The sequence below is a fragment of the Vicia villosa genome, unplaced genomic scaffold (assembly GCF_029867415.1).
Source record: "Vicia villosa cultivar HV-30 ecotype Madison, WI unplaced genomic scaffold, Vvil1.0 ctg.000253F_1_1, whole genome shotgun sequence".
Taxonomy (NCBI): domain Eukaryota; kingdom Viridiplantae; phylum Streptophyta; class Magnoliopsida; order Fabales; family Fabaceae; genus Vicia; species Vicia villosa.
This window is the reverse complement of record NW_026705106.1, coordinates 337,770-350,286: the sequence shown is the minus strand read 5'-3', so window position 1 is coordinate 350,286 and position 12,517 is coordinate 337,770.

The following is a 12,517-nucleotide window of genomic DNA, read 5'->3' as shown; positions in this document are numbered from 1 at the left end:
GCTTCAATACTTTCCAATGAAGCGATCTGCGCACTTAAAATGATCTGCAAGTTGCTAGAACAACAAACCCGATGGTACCTACAAAACCAAAATGTTATGCATAGAACTCATAGTTCTAGGTGTTACAGTTGTTGTATGATGGATTGGAGAGCTTCTATATGTGATATAGAATGTATCTGAAGCAAAAGGCCTGAAAACGCACGAGCCAAATGAAGTTTCTCAGTTCATGGCTCAAAGGTGTATTTTAATGGAGGTTAAATGGTGTTTTTTGTGTGTGAGGTGTTTGGTAAGTGTTTGGAGATGATGGATAGCTTTTATAAGGTATATAGAAGGTGTTTGAAGGCCTAGTTTGATAGGTTTGTGTATGGTTTGAGTTTTGACAAGTTAAGACCTTAAATGGACCTTTAATGGAGTGAAAATGGCGATTTTTGGTTGGAGGGATTTTGAGAGGTTGTGGAAGTTTTGGATAGCTTCTAAATGGTATTTAGAAGTTGCTTGAAACCTTGGTTGACACCTAGAATCAATGGAACTCAGAATCACTGTGAAAGTGCAAAGATAAGGAAAATGAGAATTTCAAGTGATAGGTGACTTGGAGAATTCTGGTGTGTTTGATGCAAGAGGCAAGGGCCTCTATTTATAGGCACAATTTAGGGTTTGTGGAGGGAAAAATATTGGAGTTTTAAGTTCACATGTGAAGGATGTACCATCTTGCTTCTTTGTGAAGTTATGTGAATTTTGGTTTTCCATGGAAGGTACAAACTTTAAGCATGCTTGCAATGACTTTGATCTGCTCTTAGAGATCTTGCTTGTTGGATTTGAATTGCTTTTGGTGCAGAGGAGACACGGGGGAGGCTCAAGTAGAGTGGACTTTGCAAAAGCAATGCTTTTCTAGAATGGAAGTGTGGCCTTTATGCCATTAATGAAATGATCACTTGGATAATGTCTTAAACACTTGGATCATAGCTCAAAAGCAAGTGTAATCTACTGATTATGGTGCTTGGAACAAGTTAAAGAGGCTGCAAGCAAGGAATCTTTCAAAATTGAACAAGTTTGGTTCATAACTTCTTCATGTTCATACTTTAATTCAAGTGTTCATGGAGCCTTCTTCACAAAATCATATCTCATAGCTCAAGTGATGGATTTTCATGCTATTGATCTCTTTGGAAATCCCTTTCTACATAATTCAAGTCATTTGTTAAAATTTTTCTCAAACTCCTTTGGGATCATGGAGAAAAATGGCCATAAAGTTAGAAAAAATCTAAGTGAAAACACTTAAAATTTTTCTAAGTTTTTTAACATAATCTTGAAAATTCCTTATCCCTCAAAATAATAATTTTTTGAAGAAATGTTCAATGTGATGAGTTGTTTGTTTGATCATGATCTACAGCTTTCATGTTTGGAAATTTTTGAGTTTGTAGGCAAAATTTGGAGTTCCCGAAATTAGGTCAAATTCACTTAAAAACCCTAATTTTGACTTTTGTTGACTTTTTGATTCTTAATGAATTTTCTCTGGCCAAATGTCTTCAATAATCATGTGATGATGATTTGAATCCTCAAAAGTTCATAGTTGACCATTTTTCTCAAAAGTCAATGGTTAACCCACATAGTTAACTTTTTCCAAATGAACTGCAATTCATATGAATCAAGATCTCCTCTTCAAATGAATGATATGAATGGACTATAATGTTTATTTTGATGCCCTTGAATCATGGTTTGAGCCTTAGAGTCATGCCCTGATTAAAAGTCAACTCTCTAGTGGAATTAGGCCAAAACCCTAATTTGGGGCCTCAGGTGATCTTGAGAGTTTTTGATCTTGAATTGGTCTATCCTTGGACTTAGATATTGATGATAGAACCCTTTGAATCATAGGAGAATGTTGAACTTCCTTGTGGTCTTCAAAAAACCTAATTTGCTCAGTCACTTCTTGATCAGTCTCTTGTCTTAGGACAGAAGCAACAAACAATAATTTTTTGAATTTTGGGTTAGCAAATGATATATGCATGATGAGAATGATGATAATGATGATCCTACTATTTGGAATATGGTGGGATCTCAATGGTCAAAAATTGGGGTGCAACAAATTCCCCTATTTAAGTTCGTAATACCTGATGAGGGAAAGATGGATTCTTCGTTTCAGCATGGTAGGAGGGACTTAAATACAAAAGATATCACAATTTTGGACCCTGAGAGCCCACGTGAATGATATGATATGAATGCAAATATATATTTTTCATTTTATATGGAATGAACAACAATAATATCCCCTCCTTTAGACTAGGAGATCTATTGGGGATATACGATAAATAGTCCCTGGGACTTGGGAAATGAGCAATGCAACAGACTTTGGTAAATTCAGGATTCTCACAGAATGAACCAGGTGTAAATTTTAGCCTTTCTGACACAAAGGAAAGGTTATGGATTCAGACATAACATAACACCGAGTTATGGATTCTCACACAACAAGGTTAAAAGAGGTCCTGGACTCTCTCAGAACAAAAGGGGTCAATTACGGATTCTCGTAACGACAAAGATATGTTATGGATTCACACACAACGCATCAACAAGCTATGGGTTCACACATAACAAGGTAAATCTTCTCCATGGGCTGCTTTCACATGCTGGGGAAGGAAATTAATGGGCTTTCTCAATGAACTGTCTCATACGCTGAAGAGACTCACCATTCACAACGGAAATAACCAACTTTAACATGAACTGTCTTGACGCTGGAGAGACCAACCATTCATAATAATCTTCAACATGAACTGTCTCGATGCTGGAGAGACTAACCATTCATAATAATCTTCAACATGAACTGTCTCGACGCTAGAGAGACTAACCATTCATAATAGTCTTCAACATGAACTGTCTTGATGCTGGAGAGACCAACCATTCATAATAATCTTCAATTGCTTTGTAGAGACTGTCATCTTCTTTCGAGAAGGAAATCAGGGACTGTTGAAGCGGTAAAGCGGAAAAAAGGTAATATGTATTATTTATTACCGGGTGATATAGGTTATATCGTATTATAGTCCATAGAGATTGGTAGAGAAAAACTGCCGTTCGACTATCTCACGTTCTAAGTTTCATGATTGGGTGCAAAAGTGTAAATGCGGGAAAAATAAATAAAAGCAAATAAACAATCTTAATAGTCTAAGAGAAATAGTATTGGAATTTCATTTTGTTCTACCCGTCGAATACTTAAATTTGAAGATCTTATCGCATCACACTCACAATACACATCAAAATCACCAGGCATCATTCAAGATGCCACATCAGTGTCCATGTCTGAAACACCGACGAAAGCTCAACCGTTCTATTTACATCAGCGATTTCTCAACCAAAACAAACAACTCGGAGGCATTAAAGTCGATACCCACTACGATTATTAGCCCTAAACCCATGTTTGAAATCTAGAAACTAACACATATCATTCCTAATCAAGATCTAAGATGTCCATGTCTGAAACAACACAAACCCGAAACATTTAAGCGAAAAGATCAAGAACAACACCAATGAAGATTTGTAAAGCAAATATATAAACGATCCCAAAATCAAAAAATGTACATACAATAAGAGTAGAAATATACTTACAAAATCCACCACTGGAATGAAACATAGGGAAGAAAGAAGATGAACCAGAAACTCTAACCGTGTCAAGGCAATCGAGACAAATCCATAGCCAATCCACATGATGTAGCACCCAATGGTGTTGCCTAAGCCTCTAAACTATCAAAAATGGATTAGAGCTCAACTTTGTCAAAGAAGAGATGATAAAACCTAAGAAAATATGATTTTACAACATATATACAATTCTGGACTCACAGACCTTGCTAAGCCAGACAGATCTCACTAAGCGAGCTTTCACTAATCCGTACACTATTCACAGATATTTTACACTAAACGACAAAAAATGATCTGGCTAAGCGAGCTATATCTGGCTAAGCGAGATATATCTGGCTAAGCGAGCTTGCGAAGCTTTAGTTACTGACAGAGGAACAAAAACTAGGCCATAGCGCGCTAAAATTTGTGCTTAGCGAGTTTGACAAAACTTTGGCTCTTTATTTCTTCAAAATGCGCATCCAGAGCCGTGTCTTCGACACTTTAATACTTGAAACTCCAAATACGCAATAATACCTACAAAAAGACATTAAAACTATCAAACGGTACACAATTACACAAAAATACTATTATCCGTAAAGTAAACGTATTTACAAACAAATCGACGTTTATTCAAACGATATTGTCAAAAAGAATAGATAAGTGCAACAAAACTTATACACAAAAAGAGATACAATTTGCACTTATCAAACTCTCCCCAACTTATTTCATTGTTTGTTCTCAAACAATGGTCACTCGAACAATGAAGAAACAAAACAAAAATCAAAGAATCATGAATCAACAAGTTTTGAAAAACGAAAATAATTGCACGGATCAAAATTGAGAAACGTACAAGTCAAAGAAATTGTAAGTATAAAATGCGCCTAAGAGGGGGGTGAATTAGGTTCTTAAGATTTATATCGATTTTCTTGAGATATGTGGATTATTTTTCTGGTTTATGGTAAGGTTATGGAAAGAGTAAAAAGAAGAAAAATAAACGACACAACGATATATACTGGTTCCCCTCACAATCCGAGAGTACTCCAGTTCCCTTTCACAAGAAAGAGATTTCACTATACTTAGAATGATTGTACAAGCCTATCCACACCAAATTTGATGCTTTACTATCTAACCTATAGAAAGACCAAAGGCTCTTAAAACCTTTAAGATCTTTAACACTAAGTGCAAGAAGAGCAATCCTCTTCAATGCACACACTTACTTCCAACAATCCTGGAAAATAAGTAAGCAACAATATGTTTGAGTAATTACAAGAGTTTTTGAAGATGAATAATATATCAATCACTTGATTGATCTTCCCTTTCAAGCACGCAATTCCTTTAATGAAAAAAACAAGTGTTCAATGGATGTATGATATGAAACTTTGGTATTTTGAGTGAAGGATATATGCACAAAGTTTCAATGGAAATGAAGTATAGACACTTGGTAATTTTTGTGAAAGATATGGACACTTGAATTGTTTGAATTATATGAATGAAAGAGGTAAAGAACAAATTCTAAAAAACTGAATTAATAGCCTCTAAGACACCCCTACAAAAGGTTATTATGTATGGAAGGATGCAAGGATAAAAGGTGAAGAGGTACCATTTGAAGAAATGAAGAAATTCAGAATTTTTCAAAATTTTCACGTGGGAACCGGTTCCCTTAATCCAGAACCCGGGTTCTCTATATGCAACGTTTTAAAATTTTGAAAAAAATAACTGGGGAACCGGTTCCCAGAATGTGGAACTCGGTTCCTGGACATGAGGAGGCAAAATAATGTGGCAGGGGGTTCTGGGAACCGATTCCTCCAAACTGGAACTCGGTTCCCATATGTGAAAAACTCCAAAATCATATTTTTAAAGGTTTGAAAGAGTTTCTAATGTTTTGTAAAGTTTATGGGACATGTATGGATGTTTGAAAACACTTGTTTATGCATTAAGAGACTTGTATGCCATATACCTTAATATCTTTGATCAATCAAGTTTAAGCTCCTTTTGGAATACTTGAATCTTGTGCTTTCATGTGTATTGATCCATTCCTTTTGCAATTGAGATCTTGTCTTCATCAAAACAAAGTTGTAGAAAGATTGTCTTCACAGAATTTACTTACCACTATCCTACAACGATAACATAATCACAAAACAAAGACTAAATACAAAAATTATGCCAAACATTCTAAAACAACACAAGTTCACTCAGGAATCACACCTAGAAAAACAATCATCGGTAGATGAAAAACACACAAAATAAGGTACTTTCACTCACACACAATCTTGTAAACAAAAGATACAATTATGCATTCATCCAAAATTTCTCATTGAAAATACAAAGGCAAGAATCACAAGGACTTAGAGGGTTGTAATTTGGCTTGGTCAACAAACAAGGGATAAGTCCTAAAGCTAATCGAAACAAAAACTTGCCTAAACCTAAGGGAGTAATTACTTCCACAAAGTTTCAAACAATTAAATTTCAATCAAACTTCTACATCAACCCAAAATTTCTCAAACCAATCACAAAATTATTAACACAACTAGAGCGAAAATTAGAGCGAAAATTTCTCAAACCAATCACAAAATTTCTTCATTAACACAAAATTAGAGCGAATCATCGATAAAGGGAGAGATGAGAGGATATAAAGCGTAGACGGGAGCGTGTTTATGGTGGTTTCCAAAGGTTTGATCGGAGAACAAGGGAACCGCCGCGCCGTTCTTGCATTTGAGAGAGGGAGAGTCAGAGTTGTAGTAACCAATAATATAACCACAATGAACTAAATAATAGTAAACACAAATCTAAAAAGTATATATAAATATTGGTATAGTACAAAAACTTTTATAAATTCAGATGTTTCCAAAAAAGATGTAATTACTTAAAGAGAATCTCACAACTAAAAAATACAAATAAATTACATGAAAGAGTTTACCAAACTCTATTTGACATGGAAGGGTTTAGATGGTTGAGAAACTATACACCAATTCCAATTGACTTGTTTAGAATAGGATGAGAGTAAATAATGTTAGAACAAGATTGAGAATCTATGTTCAGAATCTAGTTTTGATGATAACAAGCATATATTTTGTGAGTAACAATTTTATGACTAATGGATTCATTTAGTGTGAAGGTATTATGCTTATACAGGTTGCATCAGAATCACAAAAATTATATCAGAAACTGAATCAGATATGAAAGAAGAATCAAACATTCAGAAGATGGAAGAAAGCTAAAAAGTCATCATATCAAATAAAGCCTCAATCAGAAGGTACATCAGAAGCTGCAAGGAAGATCATTACTAGAAACTTTGCAAACATCAGAAGATCACGCAAGTATAAAGATCAGAAGTTATGAAGTTACAAGTTCTGAAGACTACGATACAGTGACATATAAAATACAAACATCAGTAGAAGTCACGGACAAGCCAGTGAAGATTCTACAACTCAGCATACAGAATCAAATAAAATATAAAGAGCCTAGAATCAAAGGAGAGCCGTTAGAAACATCATCACGTGCAAAACGGTTACAACATTTACAAGGAACAACTCTCGAGGTTGAAAGAAGAATCAAGCTACATGCAACACATTGAAGAAAGAAAAACTAGAGTAGCATGCCAACTGACATCAGGATAAGGTTCTGCCATGGACACATGCAGCCAATCAATATAAAGCTTTCAAAGCAATATTCAAACAAAAGTGCAACAACTACATTCCAACGGTAATCACTTATCAAGCTATAAATAGAATCAAACTTCAAACTTGAATATATGGTGTGGTATCCATCTATCCATCAAAATGAAGAGTGAGTGATCATCCTTCCCTTGTATGGATCCGGAGAGAAAAAGAGAATATCCAGTAAGGATCATCCATGAAGAAAGGATCAAGAGTGCAATGAAAGGAAAGCACCAAGTGTGTGTGTCAAATATGAGCATCAAGTAAATGTAGAAAACAGGCACTAAATGTAATTTCAGAATGTGTGCATCAAGAGTTTATCCAATGAACACCAAAAAGAGCTTTAAGTGCAAATCCAATGTGTATCCATGGTGCAACTACATAGTACAGCAAAAAGAGAAATCTTGAGAAGAAAATTATAGAAGAATAAAGCTGAGCAGCTGAAGCACGACATTATAAAAAAACTATGAAAAACCTGCTTCAGAAGTTCCACAAGAGGCAACACATACTCAGTATGTGATAATCCACTATGTTGTTATACACAAACCACATTCCTAAAACAAGTGAAAAAGAAATCTCTGCTGTTAAGCAGTATCCTCCATTGGAGTAAGAAGAAATCCATTAAATACTTGATCAACTGTAACTAGCTTCATGATCAGTATTCAAGATGAAGATCAAAACAAGAAGCAATCTTACAAGAAGCTGCTGCTCTTTATCTGCTTATCCAAAGAAGAAGATCTTCCGAAAGTTCAAGAATAAAAAGACTAAAAGTTTATTTGTTATTCTTGTATTTAAATGTAAAACACATAGAGTTGTTGCTCGTAGTGTGTTATATCTTAAAAACTTCTGATAGGATTGTTTAGGCTCCAGAAGTGACTTCTAGTCAGCGAGTCGTAAACATATGTATTGAAAATAGGAGACCATCTTCTTAATTATGAAGCACACCTGTAATCTCCAGAAGATAGATGAACGTTATATCCTGATCGGTAAAATAGCAAGTGTACTATTTTGCCTCTGTAGTAATAAAGGGAAAATTCCCCGAATATCGATCTCAAGGACTGCGTGATATTATAGAGTTAGTAGGAATTCAATTAAACAAAAAGCCTTGGGGTTTTGGTTTTTATGAGTACGAATTAAATTGCATATAAACTTAAAAAGGTTGATTTAGCCAAATATGAGTAACATGCTAGGGTAGGTGTGTGCATTAACATGTAACAATTCTGAACCCTTGTTTCATTAACAAAATTCAAGTTATCAATTACCGGTTCTTAAGGGTATTTTCTCCTAAGTCCTTAGTGGGAAAACCTTTGAACATTGAAATCCTAATCCCAAAGTCCTTCGAAATTAGTGATCAAATCAAGTATTATTATAATCAAGAACAATCCGGTTACTATAGGGTATCCCTAGCCCTAGGTGATATCTACTAAAGTATAATGGTATAAAAACCCTAACAATGGATGTCAATCCTAATTGTCAGTCATAAATCAATCCAGTTGGTCCGACGAGGAAAGCATTAAAAACCTTATACCATTAAATTGAACATGAAAGAGAAATATGTTATTGAAATTCGGAATTCAAAATCATCACAAATGTTAATCAGGGACACCCCCTAGCATTGGGGGGTTTAGCTACTCATATCATCCAAAGAAATTACAAAGATATCCTATAAAGACATTACAATAGAGATGATGAACTTTGATCTTCAATGGCTTCCGCTCATGAGAGTTCTCTGTTCTTCTCCAATTGCATAGGCTTCCTTTCTCAATCCTCCAATTCTTCGTGTTGCAAAAAGATCCCTAATTTATCTTGAAAACCCTCCTAAATAGTGCAGACTCACTTAAGTTGGTTGGAAATCCCAAAAACACCCCTGCAGGCCAACCACTGAACTAAATAATAAAAATCACTCAAATCAGCGTCACCACCCAACACGGGCCGTGTTGAGCAACACGGGCACCCGTGTTGGCCCTCTGTTATTTATTTTTCATTCTTTAAGTCCCAGGCCTAGCAACACGGGCCGTGTTGAGCAACACGGGCATCCGTGTTGCACCCCTGTTTTTCCTTTCTCTCAAACTTCGCTCATAGCTCTCTTCCTGACACGGCCTGTGTTGAGCAACACAGCCACCCGTGTCAGGCCTCCTGAAACATATTTTCTGAACTTCCTCGATACTCCGAGTTTTGCACTGATTTACTCCGATTTCTCCATATCATTCTGAAAACATTAAAACATACAACCAAAGCATAAAATGACGAATAAAGAAATAAAACACTCAATAACATAACTTAAAAATACTTAAAAACAACGGAAAATATATGTGTGAAAACCACTGATCAAACTCCCCCAAACTTAAACCGTTGCTTGACCTCAAGAGACAATTACAAAAGTTAATGACCTTCAAAGCACACGGTGTTCATACGTGAGATATCCGTCTGTATTGATCAAGAAACAGTTTGTTCGGCATTCACATGACGCGACGAGTTTCTGTTACCACTTTAAACCTCAATCTCCCGTTTCGGATACCTCTCCAACTATGCTTTGCACTTAAGTCTCTTTCCGATTTTCCTCCTCTTTCATTCGGACAATCATATTAAGGCACTTCATTTCTTCTAATAATCATCACTTGCATGAGACGAATCAAGGCTTCTGGTTTTCTTTTCCTGGCACCAAACTAGCAGCATTGGCTACTTTTTATTCCCGATGAAATTTTCAAACTTTGCAGTTATATATTGTCCTTTTGGACGACGTTTGGGGATCAATCTCCTTTGGGCTGAATAACCGGGTGAGGGTTACCCAACTTAGCGAGCCGATTGCCTTTTACCTCCTTTTCATCATTTGGTTGCCAACTTTATATCTTTTTTTTTCTCAACCAGTCGTCATGCAAGTGAATTTGAATTCTGCCAGACTGTATCGATAAACTACTCGAGAAGTACTTCTCAGGAGACAAGTACTATGGTGCAAATCTACACGTTAGACTCGTATCTCTTTTAGGGAACCAAGGGTGTTTAAAAAACCTCTTCTTGTCACATTATTCTGAACTTTCTGTCCTCAAACAATCCTCGCTTTATCTCTATATACTATTCCCGATCGCTCTTTAAGATCAAAACTCTTCAACAAAAATTAAAATTTCGGTCAAAATTTGGGCAGAATTCACTTTATGGTTTCACATCATACCAATAACATAAAAATAACATAAAAATTAAAATGCAAAGAGAAGAGACTCCCCCAAACTTGAACTAAACATTGGCCTCAATGTTTCAGAACGAGCCTGAGAGAGGTGACTCACAGAGGGTAATGCACTCTAATGATCACTTCCAAGCTTTCACCAGAGACGTCCTCTTTTATTTCCTGAAAATAAAATAAACAAACAGAGAAATTAATTATTAAAACTGTGGGTTGCCTCCCACGAAGCGCTTCGTTTAACGTCGCATAGCTCGACGGTCCATTACCCTTTATTATGGAGGGTATTTCCTTTTCCACACCTTGTTGCTTTTCACTTTTGCAACCACGAACTCATGAAGATGAAAAGCGTGGCTAACTTCTCTCTTCAATTTGCTTCCCACATTCTTCTTGACTTCCTTCGCTTTCTTATGACTTTTGACATCTACATAAGTTGGTTCCACCCGAGAGGCTATGCTTGTCACTTTTTCTTGGAGATTTCTAGGATTTTTGTCTTCTTTTTCACCTTCTGTCATACCAGCTGAAGTTTTCTCATTCATACCTGCCCTATTTTTCTTAACTCCTAACATCTTCAAGGTTACTTCTTCATCAAATGATTTTAGCGTTAGTGTCTCTTTTTCAATGTCGAGGTTGCAGCAGCCTGTCGACAAAAATGGTCTCCCAAGAAGGATAGGAGTTTCTTCGTCTTCCGGAATATCCATGATGTGGAAGTCAACAGGGAATACAAACTTATCAACTTCCACTAGTACATCTTCAGCTACCCCATAGGATTTCTTGACGCTGTGATCAGCGAACCTTAACTGTGTCTTACTTTCACTAATCTTTTCTAATTCAAGCTTTTTGAAAATGGACAAAGGCATTAAAATCACACTAGACCCAAAATCGAGGAGTACCTTTTTGAATGCTATATTCTTGATAGTGCATGGTATCGCCATCGCCCCAGGGTCTTTCCTCTTTATCGGGATCTTTCTTGCTGTCGAGACTATACCACACTTCTCGGTTACAATTTTTTGCTCTCCTCTTAGTGATCTCTTTTTCGCCAACACCTCCTTCATAATTTTTTTATACAAAGGCATGTGTTCAAGTGCTTCAAAGAATGGTAGATTTACCTCTAACTTTTTGAACAATTTCGTGAACTTTTCAAAGTCTTTCTCTCTTGAAACCTTCTTTGTCACTCTGGAGGGGAAAGGTAGTTTTATCACCGGTTCAACGTCTTTCTTATTTTTTTCTTCAATTGGTTTAACCGGTGGTACCACAACTTCTGGCTCTTTTGGATTCTCTCTTATTTCCAAATCCACCTCTATTACCATGGGGTCATCTATTTCCTCTTTTTCTTTTTCTTTTTCAGATTCTGCTACTCTCCTACTTCTTGTAGTAACAACATTAATCTTCTCTTGGTCTTTCTGATTTTTCACAGTTGAGCTCGAAAGGGTACCTTGTGCCTGTAGAGTGAGATGCTGTGCTATCTGCCCCACTTGAACTTCCAGATTTTTAATTGAGGCCGAAGTGTTTCTGTGGTTGTTTCTTGTTTCTTCTTGGAACTGAGAACACTGCCTAGCTAATCTTTCAATTGCCACTTCCCACTCTGCCTTCTGGGTACCTTGTTGTTGTTGATCTTTCCAAGCAAAATTTGGATGATGCTTCCATCCTGGATTATAGGTGTTAGAATACGGATTGTTTTGCCTCAGGAATTTGATTTCTTCAATCTGCTTGGGAGTAGCAACACAGTGTACAGTTTGGTGAGGGCCATTACAAATTTCACAGCTGACAGGTTGATCTTGCTGCACTTGAGCCACTTGTTGTGTACCTATATTCATAGCCTTCAATTTCTTTTCAACTTCTGCAGCTATCGCATCTTCAACCCGAATTTTAGAAGTCTCCAACTTCAGATCAATTATTCCCTCAGGTTTGTTAGTACACCTGTCATACAACTCTAGATGCTCATTTGCAGCTATCGCTTCAATGATCTTCCTAATACCAGTGGCTGTTGAGAAATTAGTTGAGCCACCGGCTGCAGTATCGATCAACTGCTTTGTCTTTATTTTGAGCCCATTAACAAATACTTGCATCTGTTCAGTATGATCCA